Source organism: Cetorhinus maximus, chromosome 1 (assembly GCF_964194155.1).
Source record: "Cetorhinus maximus chromosome 1, sCetMax3.hap1.1, whole genome shotgun sequence".
Lineage (NCBI taxonomy): Eukaryota > Metazoa > Chordata > Chondrichthyes > Lamniformes > Cetorhinidae > Cetorhinus > Cetorhinus maximus.
In genome coordinates this window covers 84,118,003-84,141,201 of record NC_135879.1, presented here as the reverse complement: position 1 = coordinate 84,141,201, position 23,199 = coordinate 84,118,003, and the positions used below count along the sequence as shown (strand labels likewise).

General features: G+C 43.0%; 1 protein-coding gene across 3 annotated transcripts in view; it reads right to left on the bottom strand.

Annotated features, from left to right (window-relative positions):
• ndst3 (N-deacetylase/N-sulfotransferase (heparan glucosaminyl) 3) overlaps positions 1 to 23,199 on the bottom strand; it is a 1,004,816-nt gene that overhangs the window by 689,876 nt on the left and 291,741 nt on the right. For 2 of the 3 annotated variants that reach the window (XM_078543131.1, XM_078543148.1), the window contains exon 3: positions 9,188 to 9,277. The exons of the other annotated variant lie outside the window; for it this stretch is intronic. The gene's annotated coding sequence lies outside the window, so the exon portion shown is untranslated. The remainder of the gene's footprint in view (positions 1 to 9,187; positions 9,278 to 23,199) is intronic. 3 annotated transcript variants of the gene reach the window in all.

The window sequence follows — 23,199 nt, the reverse complement described above, 5'->3', positions numbered from 1 at the left end:
AGATATAGAATTTTCAGGCAAGACAGGGGATGGGGTAAAAGAGGAGGAGGCGTTGCATTATTCGTTAAGGAGTCCGTTACTGCAGTAAGGAGAGATGGTATCTTGGAGGGGGCATCGAATGAAGCTTTGTGGGTAGAGTTTAGGAATAAAAAAGGGGCAACCACATTATTAGGTGTTTATTATAGACCCCCAGATAGTCAGCGGGAAATTGAGGAGCAAATATGTGCACAATTTGTAGAGGTTTGTAAAAACAATAACAATAGGGTAATAATATTAGCTGACTTCAACTTTCCCAACATTAATTGGGATAGACATAGTGTTAAGGGCTTGGATGGAGTGGATTTCTTGAAATGTATACAGGAGAACTTTGTGGGTCAATATGCAGAGGGTCCAACAAGGGACGGTGCATTGCTGGACCTAAATCTGGGGAATGAAGCCGGACAGGTGGCTGAGGTGGTGATGGGCGAGCATTTTAATGATAGCGACCACAACATGGTACAGTTTAAGTTTGTTATGGACAAAGAAATCGACAAGTTGCAAAAAAATGTTTTGGAAAGGGGAGAGTGGATTTTAGTAAAATAAGGCAGGATCTGGCCAAGGTAGACTGGGAACAGTTACTTGTGGGGAAATCTACAGAGGAACAGTGAGGGGTGTTCAAAAGGAAATGGGAATGGTACAGGCTCAACATGTTCCCTCTAGGGTGATAGGAAGGAGCAACAAGCCCAAAGAACCATGGATGACCAGAGATATTCAGGTTACGATGAAAAGGAAAAGAGAGGCTTTTAGCAGGTACAAGGGAAACAAATCAGCAGAGGCATTAGTGGAGTACAGAAAGTGCAGGGTGGAACTTAAGAAAGCAATTAGGAGAGCAAAGAGGGGATATGAGAAAGCTCTGGCTGATAAAAGTAGGGAAAATCCCAAGATATTCTATAAACATATCAATGGGGAGAGGATAACCAGGGAAAGAGTAGGGCCCATAAGGGACCAAGGGGGCAATCTATGGGTGGAGCCAGAGGACTTCGCTAGAGTGTTGAATGAATACTTCACATCCGTCTTCACCCAAGAGAATGAGGATGAAGGAATTGAACTTGGGGAGAGATACTGCGAGGTTCTTAAGCAAATTGATATAGGGAGTGACAAGGTATTGGAGAGACTGCTGAAGGAGGCAAGGGAGGAGATCGCAGGGACTCTGGATCAAATTTTTAATTCCTCTCTGGCCACGGGGGAGATGCCAGAGGACTGGAGAACGGCTAATGTGGTTCCGCTATTTAAGAAGGGTTGTAGAGATAAGCCAGGGAACTACAGGCCAGTGAGTCTCACGTCAGTGGTAGGGAAACTATTGGAGAACTTTCTGATGGAGAGTATCTATCTCCACTTGGAGAGGCAAGGTTTGATCAGGGATAGTCAGCATGGCTTTGTCAAAGGGAGGTCATGCCCAACAAATTTGATTGAATTTTTTGAGGAGGTGACCACGTGTGTAGATGAGGGTAGTGCAGTTGATGTCGTTTATATGGATTTCAACAAAGCCTTTGACAAGGTCCCACATTGGAGACTTATAAAGAAGGCAAATGCACCTGGGATATAGGGTAATTTGATAAGGTGGATTCAAAATTGGCTTAGTTGTAGGAGGCAGAGGGTGATGACAGAAGGATGCTTTAGTGACTGGAAGCCAGTGTCCAGTGGCGTACCACAGGGATCTGTGCTTGGTCCCCTATTATTTGTCATTTATATAAACGACATAGATAACTATGTGGGGGGTAGGATTAGTAAGTTTGCGGATGACACAAAGATTGGCCAGGTGGTTAACAGTGAAGTTGAGTGTCTTGGTCTACAGGATGGTCAAATGGGCAGATAAGTGGCAGATGGAATTTAACCCCAAAAAGTGTGAGGTGATACACTTTGGAAGGAGTAATTTGACAAGGAAGTATTCAGTGAATGGCATGGTACTAGGAAGTTCTGAGGAACAAAGGGACCTTGGCGTGTCCATAGATCTCTGAAGGCAGAGGGGCATGTTAGTGAGGTGGTGAAAAAGGCATAAGGGACACTTGCCTTTATCAATCGAGGCATAGAATACAAAAGTAGGGAGGTCATGTTGGAGTTGTATAGAATCTTGGTGAGGCCACAGCTGGAGTACTGTGTGTAGTTCTGGTCGCCACATTATAGGAAGGATGTGATTGCACTGGAGGGGGTGCACAGGAGATTCACCAGGATGTTGCCTGGGATGAAACATTTAAGTTATGAAGAGAGGTTGGATAGACTTGAGTTGTTTTTGTTGGAGCGTAGAAGACTGAGGGGTGACCTGATCGAGGTATACAAGATTATGAGGGGCATGGACAGGGTGGATAGGGAACAGCTGTTCCCCTTAGTTGAAGGGTCAGTCACAAGGGGGCATAAGTTCAAGGAGAGGGGCAGGAGGTTTAGGGGGGTATGTGAGGAAAAACATTTTTACCCAAAGGGTGGTGATGGTCTGGAATGCACTGCCTGGGAAGGTGGTGGAGGCGGGTTGCCTCACATCCTTTAAAAAGTACCTGGATGAGCACTTGGCACATCATAACTTTCAAGGCTATGGGCCAAGTGCTGGTAAATGGGATTAGATAGGTAGGTCAGGTGTTTCTCACGTGTCTGTGCAGATTCGATGGGCTAAAGGGCCTCTTCTGCACTGTGTGATTCTGTGAGTCCGCTCCAACATTCAGCGAGATCATGGCTGATCTGATAATCCTCAACTCCAATTTCCTGCCTTTTCCCCATAACCCTTGATTCCCTTACTGATTAAAAATCTGTCTACTCAGCCTTGAATATGTTTAATGACCCAGCCTCTAAAGCCAGAGGTAAAGAATTCCACAGATTCACAACCCTCTGAGAGAAGAAATTCCTCCTCATCTCTGTCTTAAAAGGGCGATCCCTTACCCTGAGGTTATGCCCTCTGGTCCTAGACTCTCCCACCAGGAGAAACAATCTATCAGCATCTACCCTGTCAAGCCCACTAAGAATCCTAAATGTTTCAATAAGTTCACCTTCATTCTTCTAAACTCCAATGAGTACAGGCCCAACCTACTCAACCTCTCCTCATTAGAAAATCCCTCCATACCTGGGATCAACCTAGTGAACCTTTTCTGGACTGCCTCCAATGCCAGTATATCTTTCCTTAGATAAGGGGACCAAATATTCTAGGTGTGGTCTAACTTATGCCTTGTATAGTTTTAGCAAGACTTCTCTATTTTTATACCCCATTCCCTTTGAAATAAAGACCAACATTCCATTTGCCTTTCTTATTACCTGTTGAACTTGTATGCTAGCTTTTTGTGATTCATGCACAAGGACTCCCAAACCCCTCTATACTGTAGCTTTCTGCAGTCTTTCTCCATGTAAATAATGTTCAGCTCCTCTATTCTTCCTGCCAAAATGCATAACCTCATATTTTCCCACATTATATTCCATCTGCCAAGTTTTGCACACTCACTTAACCTGTCCATATCCCTCTGTTGACTCTTTGTGTCATCCTTACCACTTGCCTTCCCACCTATTTTTTGTCATCTGCAAAATTGGCGATAGTACATTCACTTCCCTCATCTAAGTCATTAATATATATTGTAAATAATTGTGGCCCCAGAACTGATCACTGTGGCACTTCAATTGTTACAGGTTTCCATCCTGATAATGCACCACCCCCCCTTATCCCAACTCTCTGTCTTCTATTCGTTAGCCAGCCCTCTATCCATCCTAATATACTACCCCCAACACCATTGGCTCTTATCTTATTAAGTAGCTTTATGTGTGGTACCTTATCAAACACCTTTTGGAAATCCAAATATATTACATCTACTAGTTCCCCTTTATCTATCTTGCTTGTTACCTCCTCAAAGAATTCTAATAAATTTGTCAGGTATGATTTTCCCTTCATGAAGCCATGCTGGTCATATTATGCATTCCTAAATGCTCTGCTATTACATCTTTATAATAGACTCTAACATTTTCCCAATGATGGATGTTAAGCTAACTGGCCTATAGTTACTTGTTTTTTGTCTCCTTCCCTTTTTGAATAAGGGCGTTACATTGGCAGTTTCCAATCTTCTGGGACTTTTCCAGAATCTAAGGATTCTTGGAAGATTACTGCCAGTGCATCCACTATTTGTTTTACTACTTCCTTTAATATCCTAGGATACAACCCATCAGGTCAAGGGGACCTATTGGCCTTTTGCCCCATTAGTTTTCCTAGTACTTTTTATCTAGTGATAGTTATTCTATTTACTTCCTCCCCCACCCTCACATTTTCCCCTTGATTATTTAGTATTTTTGGAATGCTACTGGTGTCTTCTACCATGAAGACTGCTGCAAATATTTATTCAACTCCTCTGCCATTTCCTGGTTTCCCATTATTATTTCCCCAGTCTCAATTTCTATGTGGCCAATGTTCGCTTTGGCCTCTCTCTTCTTTTTTATATATTTAGAGAAGCTCTTACTGTCCATTTTTATATTACTTGCTAGTTTACCTCAAAGTTTATTTTCTCCTTCTTTATCTTTTTTGGTCATCTTTTGTTGGTTTTTAGAACTTTCAATCATCTAGTTTACCACTAATCTTTGCCACATTGTATGTTTTTTTCTTTCAATTTATATTATCCTTAACTTCCTGGGTTAACCATGGTTGGTTGATTCCCTTCCTAGAATTATTCTTTCTCACTAGGATATACCCTTGCTGTGAGTCATGAACTATTTTCTTAAACGTTTGCCATTGTTCATCAACCATTTTTTCTGCTAAACTCCTTTCCCAGTCCACTCCAGCCAACTCTGCCCTCATTCCTTTGTAATTCCCTTATTTAAGTTTAGCACAGTTGTCTTCAACCCAAGTCTCTCACTCTCAAACTGAATGCTAAGTTCTACCATGTTATGGTCACTGTTTCTTAGGTGATCGTTTACTCTGAGATCATTTATTAAACCTGCCTCATTACACAATACCAGATCCAAAATAGCCTGATCCCTGGCTGGATCCACAACATATTGTTCTAGGAAACTGTCCCAAATACACTCTATGAATTCTTGCTCATGGCTTCCTCTGCCAATTTGATTTTCCCAATCTACATGAAGATTAAAGTAACCTTTGATTAATGTACTGCCTTTTTTACATGCCCTCATTATCTCCTGATTTATTCTCTGTCCTACAGTATAGCTACTATTCGGGGACCTGTATACTATTCCCACCAATGACTTCTTCCCCTTATCATTTCTTACCTCCGCCCATATGGATTCCACATCTTCTGATTCAAGATCCTTCTTTGCTACCATACTTATTCCATCTCATACTAACACAGCTACCCCATCACCCTTTCCTTCCTGCCTATCCTTTTGAAAAGTCACATATCCCTAAATATTTAGTTCCCAGCTTTGACCTCCTGGTAACCACATCTCCATAATTCCAAATACTACGTGTATTTAAGTAAAAAGCCATTAATTTTGCCTTTTTACCATTTTTTCCCCCTTTGACCCTATTTGCTACTGTTTTTTTATGTTTGGACACTTGTGCCTTCCTGTCACACTCTTGTTATCAATCCCTAAATAGCTGCCCTGCAATGCTGCCAGGTCCTTTTGCTTTGTTAGTCTATGTATCCCCTCTCCAGAACCCTCCCCCACTCTATTTAGTTTAACACCCTCGCTACAGCCCTAGTTATTTGATTCACCAGGACATTGGACCCAGCATGTTTCACGTGAAGCCCACCCCACTGGAACAGCTCCCTTCTACCCCAGTACTGGTGCCAGTGCCCCATGAACTGAAACCCATTCCTCCCACACCAATCTTTGAGCATTTAACTCCTTGACTTTATTTACCCTATGCCAGTTTGCCCGTGACTCAGGTAATAATCCTGAGATTATTACCTTGTAAGTTCTGCTTTTTAATTTAGCTCCTAGCTGTTCGAATGTTTTCAGCAGAACCTCCTTTCTGGTCCTATCAATGTCATTGGTATCAATGTGGATGACGATAATTGGATCCCTCCCCTCCCACTCTAAGTTCCTCTCCAGCCTTGAAGAGATATCCTTAACCCTGGCACCGGGCAGGCAGCACAGCCTTTGGGACTCATGCTTATGGCTGCAGAGAACAGTATCTGTCCCCTAATTATACTGTCTCCTCTCACTGCTACATTCCTATTTCCTCCTCCTCGCACTTGAATGGCTCCCTGAATCACGGTGCCGTGGTCAGTTCATTCATGCTCCCTGCAGTCTCCACTCTCATCCACACAGCTTGCAAGAACCTTGTAACTGTTGGGCAGTTGCTGGGGCCAAGGCTGAGTCCCCAAACCCGCTTCACCTGCAGTCACACACTCCTGTCCCTGATCACAGACCAAATTTGAATTACCTAATCTGAGTGGTGCGACTGCCTCCTGGAGCAAAGTGTTCAGGTAACTTTCCCCCTCCCTGATGTGACGCAATGTCTGCAGCTCAGAGTCCAGCTCCTCAACTCAGATCCGAAGCTCCTTGAGCTTCAAACACTTACTACAGATATATTTACTCTGGATCTCCTTAGGTGTCCAGCAGATCCCATATGCTGCAGCAGCAACACATCACCCATCCTGCCATTGCTATCATTTTATTGAATTATTTAATTAATGACTCTAGTATCCCTGCTCTTTACATTTGAAGAATCCCCTGCTCTTTACACTTCATTGTAATTTTTTTTTTTACACACCAGTATTGATCTTATACTTAACAAGCTATTTTTAAGAAAAAGAGAAAAAGGAAAAATGACTAGAGACCTAAACACAAACTAAAGACTTTAATTTTACTTTAAAGACTAGAAATACTCACCAGTCCCACTCACTAAACAGCTGCTCTCCGTGCTCTTTAATGGTCTCTCACTCTTCTTGCACTCCCTCACTCTTAATGACCCCGCTGCTTCTCGCACTCTCTAGCTGTTAATGACCCCGCTGCTCCTCTCACTCTCTCACTGTCAATGGCCCCATTGCTCCTCTCAATCTCTCACTGTTAAAGGCCACTCTGCTCCTCTTGCACTCATCATTATTGAGCAGAAAAGTAGTCCTGCTGTTGAGGCTGATTTACACGGCAGATGAAATTGCTGATGAGCAGTCCAGTAATGTATTCAGAAATTAATTTCCATCCCTATTTTCAGGCTTAGGAAAGCTGATGACAGAATATTATGAAAGCTAAGGGTGGATGCTAAACCTTTATGCCTCTTCAAAACAATAAATATCCATCACCCACTCTTAGACAAAGTCAAGAGCGAGACTGAAGACATGTTACAACAAAGGGTCACCTCTCGAGTAACCATACCGACAAAGTGGTGTTCTGGAATTGTCACAGCTCCAAGGCCTAATGGATCAATTAGAATCTGTGTGGACTTAATTAAACACGTCAGTAGAGCACGAGATCCACCCAATGGCATCAGTGGATGAAAGTCCCACCAAACCAACAAAAAAGCACCCTCGTCACAAAATTAGATGCTAACAGTGGCTTTTGGCAGTTATCTCTGAGCAAAGAATCCAGACTGTTGACTACTTTTATCAGCCCATTCAGAATTTCTTCTGCACCTGAGATATTCCAAAGAACAATGTCTCAGATCTTGGAAGGCATGGGAGGAGTAATATGACATATGGATGACATTCTCGTACATGGTTCATCGAGGGAAGAGCATGACCATCGAGTGCGAACAGTCTTTAAAGTCCAACAAGAAGCAGGTTTGACATTAAAAGACAATTGTGAATTTGCAAAGCCTATGACAAAATCCTTAGGGCACATTGTGCAAGCTTCGGGAATTATAGCTGGCCAGCAGAAAATGAAGGTCATTGGAGAGTTCCCACAGCCTAAAAACATCACAGAATTACAAATATTCCTTGGGATGGTCAGCCAAGTAGGCAAGTACCTACCAACCCAAGAGGAAATCAACGAGCCATTATGACAGCTGTTGAGATAAGGTCGACAGTGGTGCTGGAATGTGGACCAGCAAAATACTTTTGACAAGATCAAAAATCTCCAAATTTCACCACAAATTCTAGCATGCTATGATCCACAGTTGCCAACAATTGTAGCAGTGGAAGCATCGTCTGTAAGCCTAGGCGTAGTGCTGTTTCAGGTTCAATCAGATGGACAAAGAAGACCACTTTATTACACCTCAAGATCTTTCATGGGCACAGAGGAGAGGTAAGCAACTATTGCAAAAGAAGCATTAGCAGCCACATGGGCCTGCGAGATGTTCTCTCATTATGTCATGGGATTCAGGTTTAAAATTGAAATCGGCCACAAAACTTTGGTTACTCTTCTTGAGATAAAGGAAATTGCAAATATGCCACCTAGGATTCAACATTTTAGACTGAGACTCGTGAGATACGATTCAGTTGCTGAGTACATTCAAGGGAAGTACCAGATGATAGCAGATGCATTATCAAGGATACCAGTGGAAGGAGTCAAGCTGGAAGATTTAAATTTTATTGAAGAAGTGGAAGTATATACTTCGTTCATTATGAAACGTTTACCCACCACTGAGAAAAGATTGTAAGAGATTAAGCAGACACAACAACAGGATGGCAAATGCATCCAAATAAAAGAGTATTGCCAGAACAGATGGCCAGATTACACTGCTAACAACCCAGTACTTCACTAATGCCTTGAGCAGAGAAAACATGATCATTGATGATTTCTTAGCTTTTAATGACAGACTAGTCATCCACAAAACACTTAGCCTCAACAATCTCCAGAAAATCCATCAAGGTCACTTGGAATAGAGAAATGCTGAGCAAGATCCCAGGAGTAAGCCTGGTGACCAGATGTCAGTCACTCCATTGAAGAGTTAGTCACAAACTTCCTTATGTGTGCAGTGAATAGCCAACAGCTGAGCAAACCATTGGCATCCTCCGCTTTCCCTTCGAGACCATGGCAGTGCCTGGGAATGGAGTTTAAAGGCAAAGTTTACATCACCGTCACTGATTATTACTCCAGATGGTTTGACGTGAGTAGACTGCATAGCACCATGGCAGAGGCAGTCATTATGTTAAGGATCTACTACCTTTACTCAGTCTTCATTCAGTCAAACTTGTCAGCCTCAATCCTCGACTATGAGAGATTTTAAATTATTATAAGAGCTTAGTCAGCTATACTAGTTATAGACTTGGTCTTAAAATAAAATGCCCTGTCTCCCAAGAGCATTTAGATTAAACAAAGATATCTCAGAATAAAATATACTTACTAAGTATATTATAGCAGAAATAACGCTTCTGAGTTAACCTCTCTCAGGACATAGAATTTCCCATTGAAGAATTCTAGAGAAATTAGGGTACTGTGGTACAGAAAATGAATCCACAATTTTTTATAATGGTTACTTAATATTGTTTTAATATAAACAGAAATCTTAGATTAAATGATTGTAATGGTTGCAATGTTACAAAGTGTAAAGTAAGTCAAATAAACTAACCCATCTAAAATATAAATGTAAAATAAACTAATCCATCTGGTAATAAATGAAAGATACAAATCCACCTAAAAATAAATGTACGATATTCAAACAAATAACATTCTAAGTTTATACTCACAATCAAAGCGTAAAGTGTAGTTTCTGTCTTGTCTCAGCTAAGAGATCTATAAGATCTCTATTCTCTTTTGTCAGCCATGCAGATCTGATCTAGATGTTTAACTAAGGACCTAATTTAAAGAAAATCTTTAGCTTTAACAAAAACATAACCTTTGTCTATCATATTCTTAGAGTTCTTTGTTTTAGCATTCATAAAGGATCAATTAAAGTGTTTTTGCATGTGCAGGTGCCCTCATCTTGTTGTAAATAGTCTCAAGGCCTTGCCTGGCAAAGCCTTCTCAAGGTTTTCTGCATTTGTATGTGTGTGATGTTGTCTCTCTCTGCTCTTGGCAAGAATTCAATTTTCTCATGATCTGAGTTAATCTTTTAAATTAATTTACGGGATGCGGGCGTCGCTGGCTAGGCCAGCATTTGTTGTCCATCCTGAATTGCCCTTCAGAAGGTCGCGGCGAGCTGCCTTCTTGAACCGCTGCAATCCACGTAGTGTAGGTACACCCACAGTGCTGTTAGGGAGTGAGTTCCAGGATTTTGACCCAGCGTCAGTGAAGGAACAGCAATGTATTTACAAGTCAGGATGGTGAGTGACTTGGGGGGGATCTTCCAGATAGTGGTGTTCCCATGTGTCTGCTGCCCTTGTCCTTCCAGATGGTAGTGGTCGTGGGTTTGGAAGGTGCTGCCTAAGGAGCTTTGGTGAGTTTCTGCAGTGCATCTGTCGATGGTACACAATGCTGCTACTATTTGTCAGTGGTAGAGGGAGTGAATGTTTGTGAATGTGGTGCCAGTCAAGCGGGCTGCTTTGTTCTGGATGATGTAAAGCTGCTAGAGTGTTGTGGGAGCTGCACTCATTCAGGCAAGCGGAGAGCATTCCATCACGTTCCTGGCTTGTGCCTTGTAGATCGTGGACAGACTTTGGAGAGTCAGGATGTGAGTTACTCGCTGCAGAATTCCAAGCCCCTGACCTGCTCTTGTAGCCACAGTATTTATACGGCTGGTCCAGTTCAGTTTCTGGTCAATGGTAACCCCCAGGATGTTGATAGTGGGGGATTCAGGGATGATAATGCCATTGATTGTCAAGGGGTGATGGTTAGATTCTCTCTGCTGGAGATGGTCATTGTCTGGCACTTGTGTGACGTGAATGTTACTTGCCACTTGTCAGCCCAAGCCTGGGTATTGTCCAAGTTTTGCTGCATTTGGACATGGACTGCTTCAGTATCTGAGGAGTCACAAATAGTGTTGAACATTGTGCAGTCATCACGAATGTTCCCATTTCTGACCTTATGTTGGAAGGATGTGTTGGATTTATGAAGCAGCTGAAGATGGTTGGGCCTAGGACACTACCCTCAGGAACTCCTGCAGTGATGTCCTGGAGCTGAGATGACTGACCTCCAACAACCACAACCATCTTTCTTCATGCTAGGTATGACTCCAACCAGTGCAGGGTTTTCCCCTTCCTTCCCGCTGACTCTGGTTTTTCTCGGGCTCCTTTATGCCACACTTGGTCAAATGCTGCCTTGATGTCAAGGGCAGTCACTCTGACCTCACCTTGGAGTTCAGCTGTTTTGCCCATGTTTGACTCAAGGTTGTTATGAGGTCAGGAGCTCAGTGACCCTGATGGAACCTGAACTGAGTGTCAGTGAGCAGGTTATTGCCAAGCAAGTGCCTGATGTTGATAGTGGGGGATTCAATGATGGTAATGCCATTGAATGTCAAGGGGCGATGGTTGGATTCTCTCCTGTTGGAGATGGTCATTGTGGCACTTGTGTGGTGCAAATGTCACTAGCCACTGGCCATCCCAAGTCTTTATATTGTCCAGATCTTACTGCATTTTGACATGGGCTGCTTCAGTATCTGGGGAGTCATGAATGGTGCTGAATATTGTACAGTCATCAATGAATATCCCCACTTCTGACCTGATGATGGAAGGATGGCCATCCTTAACAATTACATCACTAAGAAGAATCTTCACAACACATGGCATCCCAGATGTTGTGGTATCAGGCAACTGACCTCACTTTGTTAACGGGCTGTTCCTTAACTTTGTGCAGGAATAGAATTTCATGCACGTTTGCCTAGATATCTTCAGTCTAATGGAGAAGCAGAACAAGGAATTGATGGAGAATGAAGATATTAACGTAGCTCTTCTTAACTACAGAACCTCACCACTAATTAATGGGTTCTCACCATCAAAACTATCGATGGGAAGACGGCTGTGACAGGTCTGCAGCTCTACAATAGGCACTACAACCTAACATTACCTCAGATGATCGTGAGAAAGTTAGGAAGCGTGAGGAGCAACAAAAAGACAGTTAAGCTCGTCATTTCAACTTCAGGAACAGGGCACGAGACTTGAAAGTGCTCCAGCCTGGAGAGTGATTGTGGATACAAGACTAACAGGAAAGAGGCATTGTAATAGAAAGAGGTTCACAACTGAGATCATATAGAATTGAGGTGGACAGGGAAATATCAAAAGGAACAGAGGAGCCTTGATATCATTGGGAAGGAAACCTATGGAACCTTGGACATACTATTTATATCTGGATGAAGAAAAGAACAAGAAACGAGTAGAAATTCTACAACCACCCAGGTGGAAGACACTCTTATCAAGTGACGAGAAAGTGCAGTTTGGCCTCAACCTTGAAATGAAATCAGGACCAATTCAGGGAGATTGGTCAAGGCACCGCAGAAACTACACCTGCGAAGTCTAAAACTTTGGAGGAGGGGTGCGTAGATGTGGGAGGATCTATATGTTTAGGATAAAGACTTGGGGAGGGATGTAGAGCAATGGGTTAACACCAGGAGTACCTGATACTGATTTAACTATGATGCAATGTCACATGGCTAAGGGACTGCGATCTGGTGGAAAGCAGAAGTACAACGTTGTGTAGAGTACTGAGATGTGTACAGATCAGTAAATAAACAAGAATGTTCTTTTTGAGAATAACAGTCCATGTGTCATTTTTAGAGCAACAGGCAAACACTAAAGAAACCCCATCCAGACCCCGAACTCAAGACGAACCAATGTTCACATGAAAGATACCTGGGGCTGCATTTTACCAGTGGGTGATTGCAGACTGCAAGTTGGCCTGATACCAACACACCCAGAGGAAGTCCCGCTCTTGGGAGCTGCCAGCCAGATTGGCCAGCAGCTCCAGCAGTCCCGGCAGCACCAGAGCTCAGTAGGGGATGCTGCCGGGACTGCAAGTAGGAACACAAAGGAGAAGGATGGCTGCCCCAGAAAGGTAAGTTCCAGGGTTTTAGGGTGGGGAGAAATCCTGGTGCCCAGGGAGGCGGGGGTGGGGGGTGGTGGGGGGGTTGGGTTTTGGAGAGAAGGCAGAGCAGAAGGAATGGCTGGTAATAACTTGGAGTGCCCCTAATGCACAAAAGGCACCCCCCACCCCGAATGATGTGACCCCCTTCCTTCCCACCTTTTTGCACGTAAGCCATAATAAATGGCTTACTGCAGCCTGCCTGCCCCCCGCCAGCTATATTATGACGTGGGCTGCATATTATCCAGGTCAATAGGCTTGCTATCTTAGTACCTTTGATTAACCTCCACTCACGATCAGATGGGAGACTCCTCAACCTATCAAGACTGAAAGCCAAGACAAAGTGCAGCATGTCCTGATCAGTATGCTGATGATGCTGCACTTGTTGCCTAGATAGAAAACCCGCTCCAAAGGCTCATAAATTGTCTGTCCCAAACCTGTGTCATACTCTCCATCAACATCATTTTCGAGAAAACTGTAGGCATGGGGCAGGGTGTTGTATCTCGCCCTGTGATCAGACTCAGCAGCACACCACTGGAAGCAGCTATCAAATTCTGCTACCTTGGATCTGTGGTGACAGATAGCCTGTCTCTTGATGAAGAGCTCAGCACACACATTGGAAAGGCAGCCAACAACTTTGGCCAACTAACGAATCGGGCATGGAAAAACAACAAACTGACCCACAGAACCAGGATGTAATCGAAAGGCCTGTATCCTTAGCATATTGCTGCATGTTAGCAAAGCCTGGACAATTTACACCTATCAAGGAAAAAAGCTCCATGTCTTTCATCTCCAGAGTCTGTGGCATATTCTGAGCATCACATAGAAAGACAAAGGCCAGGATTTTCTGACCCCACCATGGTGGGATCTGCTGCAGGGAATGCAGCAGGCCAGACAGAAGTCCATTGACTTTCAACAAGACTGGAAGGCTTTGCTGGCTTTGGCATGTGCACAGGATGGAAGATGGCTGCTGCCCCAATTATATGCTATGCGGGGAGGTAGCCTGTGCTCAGCAGGGTGCTCAAACCTTCGATTCAAGGATTCTGTCAAAAGAGACATTGTAGCCCTCAAAATCAATCACAACAGGTGGGAAACAAGAGCTGGCAATCGATGCAAATAGCAGCACCAGGTGTAGGCAGAATTCATTACCATAGATACATGTGGTTTCAGAAGCTCCAAAGCAGAAGCCAGCCCTCCAAACAAGGCATCAGCAGAGATCTTACTAACCACTGACAAGGGACAACTTCACTTGTGGCATTAATGGCAGACTTTGCCTTTCCAGAATTTCCCTGTTCAACCATGGGCAGGATTGTTACCTTGGTGGGCAGGCACAACGGGTGGGCCCTGGAGCAGCCTCAAAACCGACCACCACCTGCGATCAGGCCCTGGCCAGCCAGCATAAATCGCGTGCTGAAATGCTCAGCGCTGCCTGAGTGGGGAGGGCGGGGAGGAGGGTGAGCGTAGAAAGTCAGAGCATGCACGTGGATGCACTCAGTGAAAGCTCCCTGAAGGGAGCTGAAGATTTTTAACATGAAAAATAAAGAATTGCAAAATAAGGAAAACATGTCCCCTCATGTGACTCTGTCAGGAACATGCAGGGACATGTTAAAAACGAGTTTTAAAAGTCTTTTTTTAACCACTGGTCGAAAACTCCTGTGGATGAGGTTTCGCAAAAAATGCAAAGGCCGCCTGGCCTATTTGCATGCCCACCAACCGTAAGGTTGGACGGTCATGGACAAAATTCAATTTAATTACTTAATTAATTGGGCTTAACACTCCTCTTCATTGTTGGCCGGCAGACTGCCGATCCCACGCGCGCCCGCCGACCGAAATATCGCGCAAGTGTGCGATGACGTCGGAACGCTTGCCTGACGTCATCGCGCACTATTTTTCTCTGATTCATGTTGGGCGCGCGCCCACCCAACAAGGGAAAAATTCTGCCCCATGAAAAGAAGTGCAGCAGATGATCTCATCTGACCTCACCAAAGCTCTGAGGCTACATTGCTGTCATCTTTCGCTGATGGAGGGTGCAAAATCAGTCACTGAATCTATTAATATCTTTGCTGGAATGTTATGCTTCCATCTACATTGCTTATAATGTCGTCTATCTTTGTGTCACGGCAAACTTGAATACAGAAAACGGCTTTCTGTCACATCATCTAAATTGTTAATAAATAGTTGAGGACCCAATACAGATCCTTGTGGGACACAGCTAATCACATCCTATCAATGAGATACTGGTCCACTATCCTTAGGCTCTGTCTCCTGGCTCTCAGCCAATTTCCTAACTTGGCCAATAATTTGCTTTCAATTCCATGGGTTTCAACTTTAGCTAACAGTCTCTTCTGAGGGACTTTATCAAATATCTTCTGGCAGTCCATATGAGAGCATGCATTGACTTTCCCTTGTCCACCACTTCAGTCGCCTCTTCAAAAAATTCAATCATATTTGTCAGACATGACTTATCCATTACAATCCATGCTGGCTCTCTCCGATCAGCTGAAAATTTGCAAGGTGTTCATTCAGTCACCCTATCCTTAATTATAGACTTTAGTAATTACCTGACAACAGATGTTCAGCTAACTGGTCTATAATTCCCTGGTTTCCCTCTGTCAACATTCTTAAATAGCAGAGTGACGTGTGCAATATTCCAGTCTAAAGGTATGGTTCCTGAATCCAGAGAACTTTGGAAGCCTTTTCTCACTTCAAAAACCTGGGGTGAAAACCTTCAGGCCCTGGGAATTTGCCACTCTTTGGTGCCATTACTTTTTTCATTACTGTTATTTTGCTTATGTCAATTTTGGTGAATCTCTGTCCCCAGTTGAGTATTAGTTTCCTTGTGGTGTCTGGCATGCTAACCTCTACCTCTACTGTCAACACTGACACAAAGAAATGATTCAACATGTCCACCATTTCCTTATTTTCATTAACAATATCACCCTTATCAGTTGTCAACAGTCTCATATTGCTCCTAACCATTCTCTTCTTCCTAATGGAATTGTTAAAAATGTTTGTGTTGATTTTGATTTCCCTTGCAAGTTTCTTTTCGTATTCCCTTCTCACAACTCTTACTATCTATTTTGTTACCCTTAGCTGTTTTGTTAATATTTCTCATTTGTCAAGATCCATGTTCTAATTGCATTTTTGTTTTGCTTTGTCTTTAAGTTTTATGTTGTCTCTTGCCTCTTTAGTGAATCATGGCTATTTTATGAGAAGTAGAGATTTTACACCTTAGGGGTATGAACTGGTTCTACATCATATTTAATTTTTCTTTGAACACCTTTCACTGATCTTCTGTCGCTTTACTTATTAACAGATTTACCCAGTTGACTTTGGACAATCTCTGTCACATCACATTGAGGTCAGCTTTACCTAAATCTAGAATTTTAGCAGCTTCATACCCTACATTGAATTCGATCATACATGAAGGCTATTAGATAAATGTTCACGCTCTGTTAACTAAATTCAGTTCATTGCACATTACTAAATCTAATATGGCATAACCCCTTGTTGATTTTAATATATCTCTGCTGATGCTCAATCCAAGTCAGGCCAAATCCAATTCCCTGGTCTTTTCCCAGATCCTGTACATTTTTAACTCTTTCATATACATAGTTGAGTTGTGCCCCAAGTAGTGCAGTAGTACTTTCATGTTTACTTGTTGGTAAGAATGGGGCCTCTTACAAATTTACCAAAATATTTGGGGAGAATTTTTACCCCCAAGGAGGTAAATGGGTAGAGGCAGATGGGATGGGGGGGTGGTGTGTGCAGTGGGTGTGTGCAAAAATTCACACTGTTGGTCAGCATGGTGGTTTTCCATGCCCAGGGCCCCCAAGGGGTGATAGCCAATTGAGTTAGTTAAAGGCCTACTAAGACCTATAGTCAGAGGTGTCAGGGACCAGCCCAGCTGCCTGGAAGTGGTTTCTTGGTGGCAGACCAAGGGGTGAACGCTCCAGGCAAGGTTTGAAGCCCTTCCCACTCCACAATTGTGGCCTGTCTGCTGATTCTAATTTTTATATAAAAGTTAAACATTTGGAAAGTGGGAGCTTCCATCCCTCTTTCTTATTGAAAAGGCAGCCTGCTGTGCCTTCCATGCTGGAGGGCCTTCCACCCGTCCTCCAGGTCTGAGAGCCCACCCACCATCCTTAAGTGGACAGAGAGCCTACTCATGACCACTAGTTGGCTAATTTGAGGAAATCACTGCTAGGTGACTGTTCCCCATACAGTCCAAGCTTCTGACCACCGTTTAACTTGATGTCAGGGTCCTGAAGCTTGTGAGGAAAATCATGCCCTTTGTTTCTAGCCTGCCCTTCTCTGCTGGTTTCATATTCAAATACCCTGCTTAGTGGAAAATCACCACCACCAACCATGAATTCTTATACACTAGAATTCTTATATACTAGAAACACACCAGTTTGCATGAATGATCTGAAATGGAAGAACGTACAGGGTTACAGGGAGAAGGCGGGGAACTTGCACTAGGTGCATTGTTCATTCGGAAGGCCGGTGCAGACACAATGAGCCGAATGGCTTCCTTCTGTGCTGGAACAACTCTGTGATTCTGTGATCTCTTATCCCTACTTTCCAATCAGCTATTTCACATTCCCTACCAATCATAGTTTGGAGATCTTGTCAGCTTGAATGCAACAATCATATGCACATGGGTTGAAATTGCACTGTAGAACATTAACAGCAAATACGTTAACATGGTATTTGTATGACATTCCTTCATTGACCATTTTAATGAAGGCATTAGCTTGTTTATTTTAATGGATTAGTGCTTTCAATAAAAAAGCAGAATCACTCGATAAAATGTGTCACTAATATCACAGTACAATTTCAATCCTATGCCTTCTTGTCTGATTGTAATCCGTAAAGTAAAGGATTAATAAAGTATCTTTTTTAAGCATAATGATTACAAATAGTAATCTATGATTACAAAAACTGTAATTAGTTCATTGCAGCATTCAAACATTTTGTTAAGAAGAAAGCTACCCCTTATCAAGAACAATACTTAACAGTGACATACAGACAAAGGCACTTAGTGGCTGAGTATCAATGCTTTTGCCTTCATAGCTGCTTGCTGAAATTTAAAAACATTTACATTTTCAATACTCTTCCACTGTTAGAGCTTTCACTATAAAGGCTCCTTGGCAGCTGGTTGCTGGCCCCCAACTGAAGTGCAGAAAAGAGAAAGGCAGTAAAAAAAAATGGTTGGAAGTTATTTATGGGCGAGACAGGCATTTAAAAGCAGAGAAGAGAATGGATGAAATCATTATAAACTTGAAACAGCAGGTGGATGTGAGTAGGAAATGTAGCCAAATGACATATTGAAACTGCTGGGTAAGATCGGTTCTATATTGCTGACAATTCACTGTTTTCAGTTTCAGACTGCTTATGTAATAATCCACAAGTACAACAGATGTCTGGAAGACAAAAGAGTGTTATTTCTATGTGGGGTGTATTCTCATACTTTTTGTTTAACTCATCTAACATTTAAGTTTCCATTTTATCATCTTATGTCAGGTGTATCTGAAACTGAAATTAAAGTCAGTGATAAGCAATGTATGCCAGTCTCAACTATCAGTTTCAGTAACACTTATTTGAGTGAAAAATCCTTCCCTATTCACATCCACTCACTGTTCAATCATTAAAGCAACCGCACCCATTCTTTCTTCTGGTTTTGAACACTTGTCTCTTTCACTAAACATCTTTGACCCATTTTACTCTCTTCTCCTCTTCTGGACTTATACACTTCAGATGGGCCAGTGACCAGATGCCACAATCACTGTTGTGAAGATCCTAATGGCAGTTTATTGCAGTGTTCTGGTCAGTCCAGGCAAACAAAATGTTGCAATCTTGAATTATTTTTTCAGAAGATGCCTACAACAGCAAAAATAACAACCATTAGGATTTAAATACCAGCATCCTGCTGACTGTATTGAGACGTTTTTGATGAATACAGAAAATTGCACTTGTGCTTTTAGTACCAGGTTAAAATACCAGGCATGACTTTCTGCAACAAACTTTATCTGAACTGCTGATATGAGGAGAAATCTATCAAAGTGAATTAGCACTTACATCATCTGATGCCCCCATACTTCAGACTAACGAAGCCTTGTGATGTTTCCATTTGCTGCAGCTCGGTGTAGCACCAGCTGGGCTGGTAGAGAAACAGACTTGACTGTGAAATGAGAGACGTTGTTTTACTTGGTACATCCTTCATTGCTGACAAGTCCCACGCTGCCAAACCTCCTACTCTCAGGCACAGCTGAGTGATGCTAGCAACAAACAAAAAAAAACGCCCATACAAGCATCACGTGATATGTGAACGTCTGCTAGGCAAAGAAGCTGTGGTTTCTGTTGCAGTGATTTGCAGCAAACCATTTTTTTGCAAGTTTTTTTATGGATTGCGTAGCTGTGCAGAAAGCAGGATTTAGCACTTTCCTTCTGGTCGAGAATGCTGGTATTTTATGGGTCCCTTTAGAGTTTTGATGAATTTATGCAAAAGCCTGGATGACTGCCAAAAATAGAGTGCACAACAGTGGTTTATTTTTCTCATGTCACCGACACAATCTACCGAAAAAAGAGAGCAAAGTCTCAAATGACAGTCTGAGAACAAAAGTTTAGTACAAGGTCCCAATTGGAACCACTTGTTGCACAATATCTACCATATAACTTCAAGAAGCAGTTAGTAGGTCTGACATGGGAGCTTGTTCACCATCATTTAGATCCTTAACTGACCAACATCCCTGCTACAAGATTAGTTTACATCTAGATGTCAGCTGATTCGATGGTGGTACACTTGGGGAATAGTATACATGTTCCATGGAATTGGCTGGGTAGGCCTCTGTATACTTATGGAGGTGAGTCCCTGATTGTATGTAAACAATAATTAAAATGATTTTAAGACATCACTTTGAGTATGTGCTGGCTTGAATAGCTGGAACCTGGGGCAGGTTGCCCCTCGTTTTGTGAATTCCGGCATGGAGGTCCTCCTCGAGGCAGTAAGGGAGAGGAGGGAGGTCCTCATTCTAGAGGGTGACAGGAGAATTCTACCAGGCTAGACAGACCTAGATTGAGGTGGCAGAGACTATGAGCAGACAGAGTGTGACCCATAGGAACTGAATCCATTGCAGGAAGATGTTCAATAAACTTCTTTGCTCTGGCAAGTTGAGTGCAAGGCCAGACCCTCAAGACAGGACATGATATTCAATCTCCAAGAGACATGCCAGCTGAGGAGCTGCTTCTGAGCTTTGAAGAAGTGTGTGCCCAGGGTACTTATGTACCCTCAGCAAGGCTCAGAGCCCAAGCACTGTTGAGGATTTTCCAGTACAGATACATGCAGCTTCTTATATCAATGTGATGTTGGCATTGGCCATAGAGACTGGTAGTACCCTATCTTTTTTTTGTCCTTGCAGGAAAAAAGGGCTCACAATGCCCACAAAATGGCCCTCCGTAAACATCATTACCTCCATGGAGGAGGGAGCCATGGATATTGCTAAGGTTGCTGACCGAGAGCAAACCAGGGAAGGCAAGCTGGACATCCATGGTGGAGAGGGTAAAGAGAATCTGGAATGCTGTATTAAGGCACATGCATAGGTAGGTTGACACTGGGTGATGAGCACATCACCAGTGAGCAGGGGGAGGTTAAAGAGGCAGCAGCAGCTCTCAGAGGATGGAGGCCAGACACAGTCCTATTCAACTGGGCACAAAGACAGGGTCTCAACAGTCACAGCTGTACTTATACCAGCAACAGGAGATATGCTCCCACTTGTCAGAGTTGCCTGAGACAGTGCAGGGTCATTGCCCTGTAGTCAAAGGACTATTTTAACATAGTGGAAAATTATGAATGAATGACCGATTTTGAGAGCTTGTACTTCAGTCTTTTTTTTAAAATATGGGAGAAAGTTCTCAATGAATGATTTCTTTTCAAGGGTTATTTTTACATATACCACTTTAAACTATAGGTCTCATTGGTTCTAGAAAGTGTGCAGTGGGTCAATGGGCATGGAAATGCCATAGCTTGGCATAGAATCACAGAATCACAGAATTGTTACGGTGTAGAAGGAGGCCATTTGGTCCTTTGCATCTGCACTGACTCTCTGAGAACTTTAACTTCATGTCTTTTGCCTTTTCCCCGTAACACTGCGCATTGTTTCTATTTAAATAATCATCCAATGCCCTCCTGAATGCCTCAATTGAACCTGCCTCCACCACACTTCCAGGCAGTGCATTCCAAACCCTAGCTACTCGCTGTGTGAAAAAGTTTTTTCTCACCTCACATTTGCTTCTTTTGCAAAACAGTTTAAAACTGTGCCCCCTGGTTCTCGATCCATTTACGAGAGGGAACAGTTTCTCCCTATCTACCCTGTCCAGACCCCTCATGATTTTGAAAACTTCTATTAAGTCTCCTTTTAGCCTTCTCCTCTCCAAGGAAAACAGTTCCAACTTTTCCAACCTTTCCTCATAACTGAAGTGTCTCATCTCTGGAACCATTCTTGTAAACCTCTTCTGCACTCTCTCCAATGTGTACACATCCTTCCTATGGTGTGGCACCCAGAACTATACACAATACTCCAGCTGAGGTCTAACCAGTGTTTAATATAAGTTCATCATAACCTCCTTGTTTTTGTACACTATTCCCCTATTAAAGAAGCCTAGAATACTGTGTGCTTTAGAAACAGCTCTCGCTACCTGTCCTGCCACCTTTAATGACTTATGTACATATAGACCCAGGTCTCTCTGCTCCTACACACCCTTTAGAATAGTATATTTTATTTTATACTGTCTCTCCATGTTCTTTGTACCAAAGTGCATCACCTCACACTTCTCCGCACTGAACTTCATCTGCCACCTATCTGTGCACTCCGCCAATGTGTCAATGTCCTTCTGAAGTTTTACACTGTCCTCCTCACTGTTTACAATTCTCCCAAGTTCTGCGTCATCCGGATATCAGGAAAAGCAAGGGTCCCAATGCCGACACCTGGGGAACTCCACTACAAACCTTCTTCTAGCTCGAGAAATACCCATTAACCATTACTCTCGGTTTCCTATCCATCAGCCAATTATACTGTCCTTTTTATTCCATGATTTATAATTTTCCTCACAAGTCAGTTGTGTGGCACTGTATTGAACACCTTTTAGAAATCCATATACACCACATCAACGGCCTTTCCCTCATCAACCATCTCTGTTACCTCTTCAAAAAACTCCAGCAATTTTTCCATGTGACTATTAATTCAATCTGGAATATTTGTTTCTAGAAGTTTCCCCACCACCGAAGTTAAACTGACTGGTCTGTAATGCAGGGCAGATCTTTACAACCTTTCTTGAACAAGGGAGTAATGTTTGCAATTCTCCAGTCCTCCGCCACCTCCCCTGAACAGGGGTAGGTGAATTGGGGGCTTGAGGGGCCATTGGGTGTGCGTGAAAGGGCAGAGTTTAGCATGGAGGGCATGAGGGACTATGGGGGGGTGAGCGGAGGGGCAAACCTTGGCATAAGGGGTATGATGCCCCATGAGAGGTAGCATGGGTAGGTCATGGAGCATTTGTGGAGGGTGAAGGGTTGTGAGGGGTGAGGGCTGAAGGGCCTTTCTGTTTTTATTTCAACTGGATCGAAATCCTACAGCACCGAGGGAGGCCTTTTAAACAGCTTGCCTAGTCACCTGGCTGCCTCCAAATCTTTTACTAAGTCAGCTGCTCGTCTCCAGCTTGCACTTCCCCCACCGCCCCCCTACACACAAACACACACACACATGCGCGCGCAATGAAAATCTCATCCTCAGGGCACACTTTTTCCAAGACAGGCAGGCTGAGCTGGGCATTTTCCAGACTCCTGCTACCTGCCTTGATGATGAAAATCCAGGTTCTGGTTTGTATTCCCTTGAGTTCAGAAGGTTGAGGACAATTTAATGATTAAGTGATTCAAGAGCGCAGACACAGAGAAACAATTTCTGTCTGATGGAGAGTAAGAGCTCATAACCTTAAACAACAGTGTATATCTTAAAATTAGTGTGCGGCCATTTCAGAAAGAAACCAGGAAACAAATTTTCACATAAAGGATGGTAGAAATTTGGAACCCTCACCTTCAAATGGATGTGGATGTTGAGCCAATTGAATAAACCCAGGCTAAGGTTGATAGGTTTTTGTTAGGTTAGGGTATCAAGAGATTCGGAATAAGAGCAGGTAAATGGAATTGAAGTACAATCAAATTGAAAGATGAAATAGGCTCAGGTGTTTAATGACATACTCCTGTGCCTATGTTCCGAATGGAATATTGGGCAAGTGGAGAAAGGGCAGCCAATCCATTATCGCTTTTTTTCCACCTTTGCTGAAGTTGAAAATTGCTCTCTTGGCATCTGGCATATAAAGCATCTTGACAGGATCTGCAACAGGTAGGCA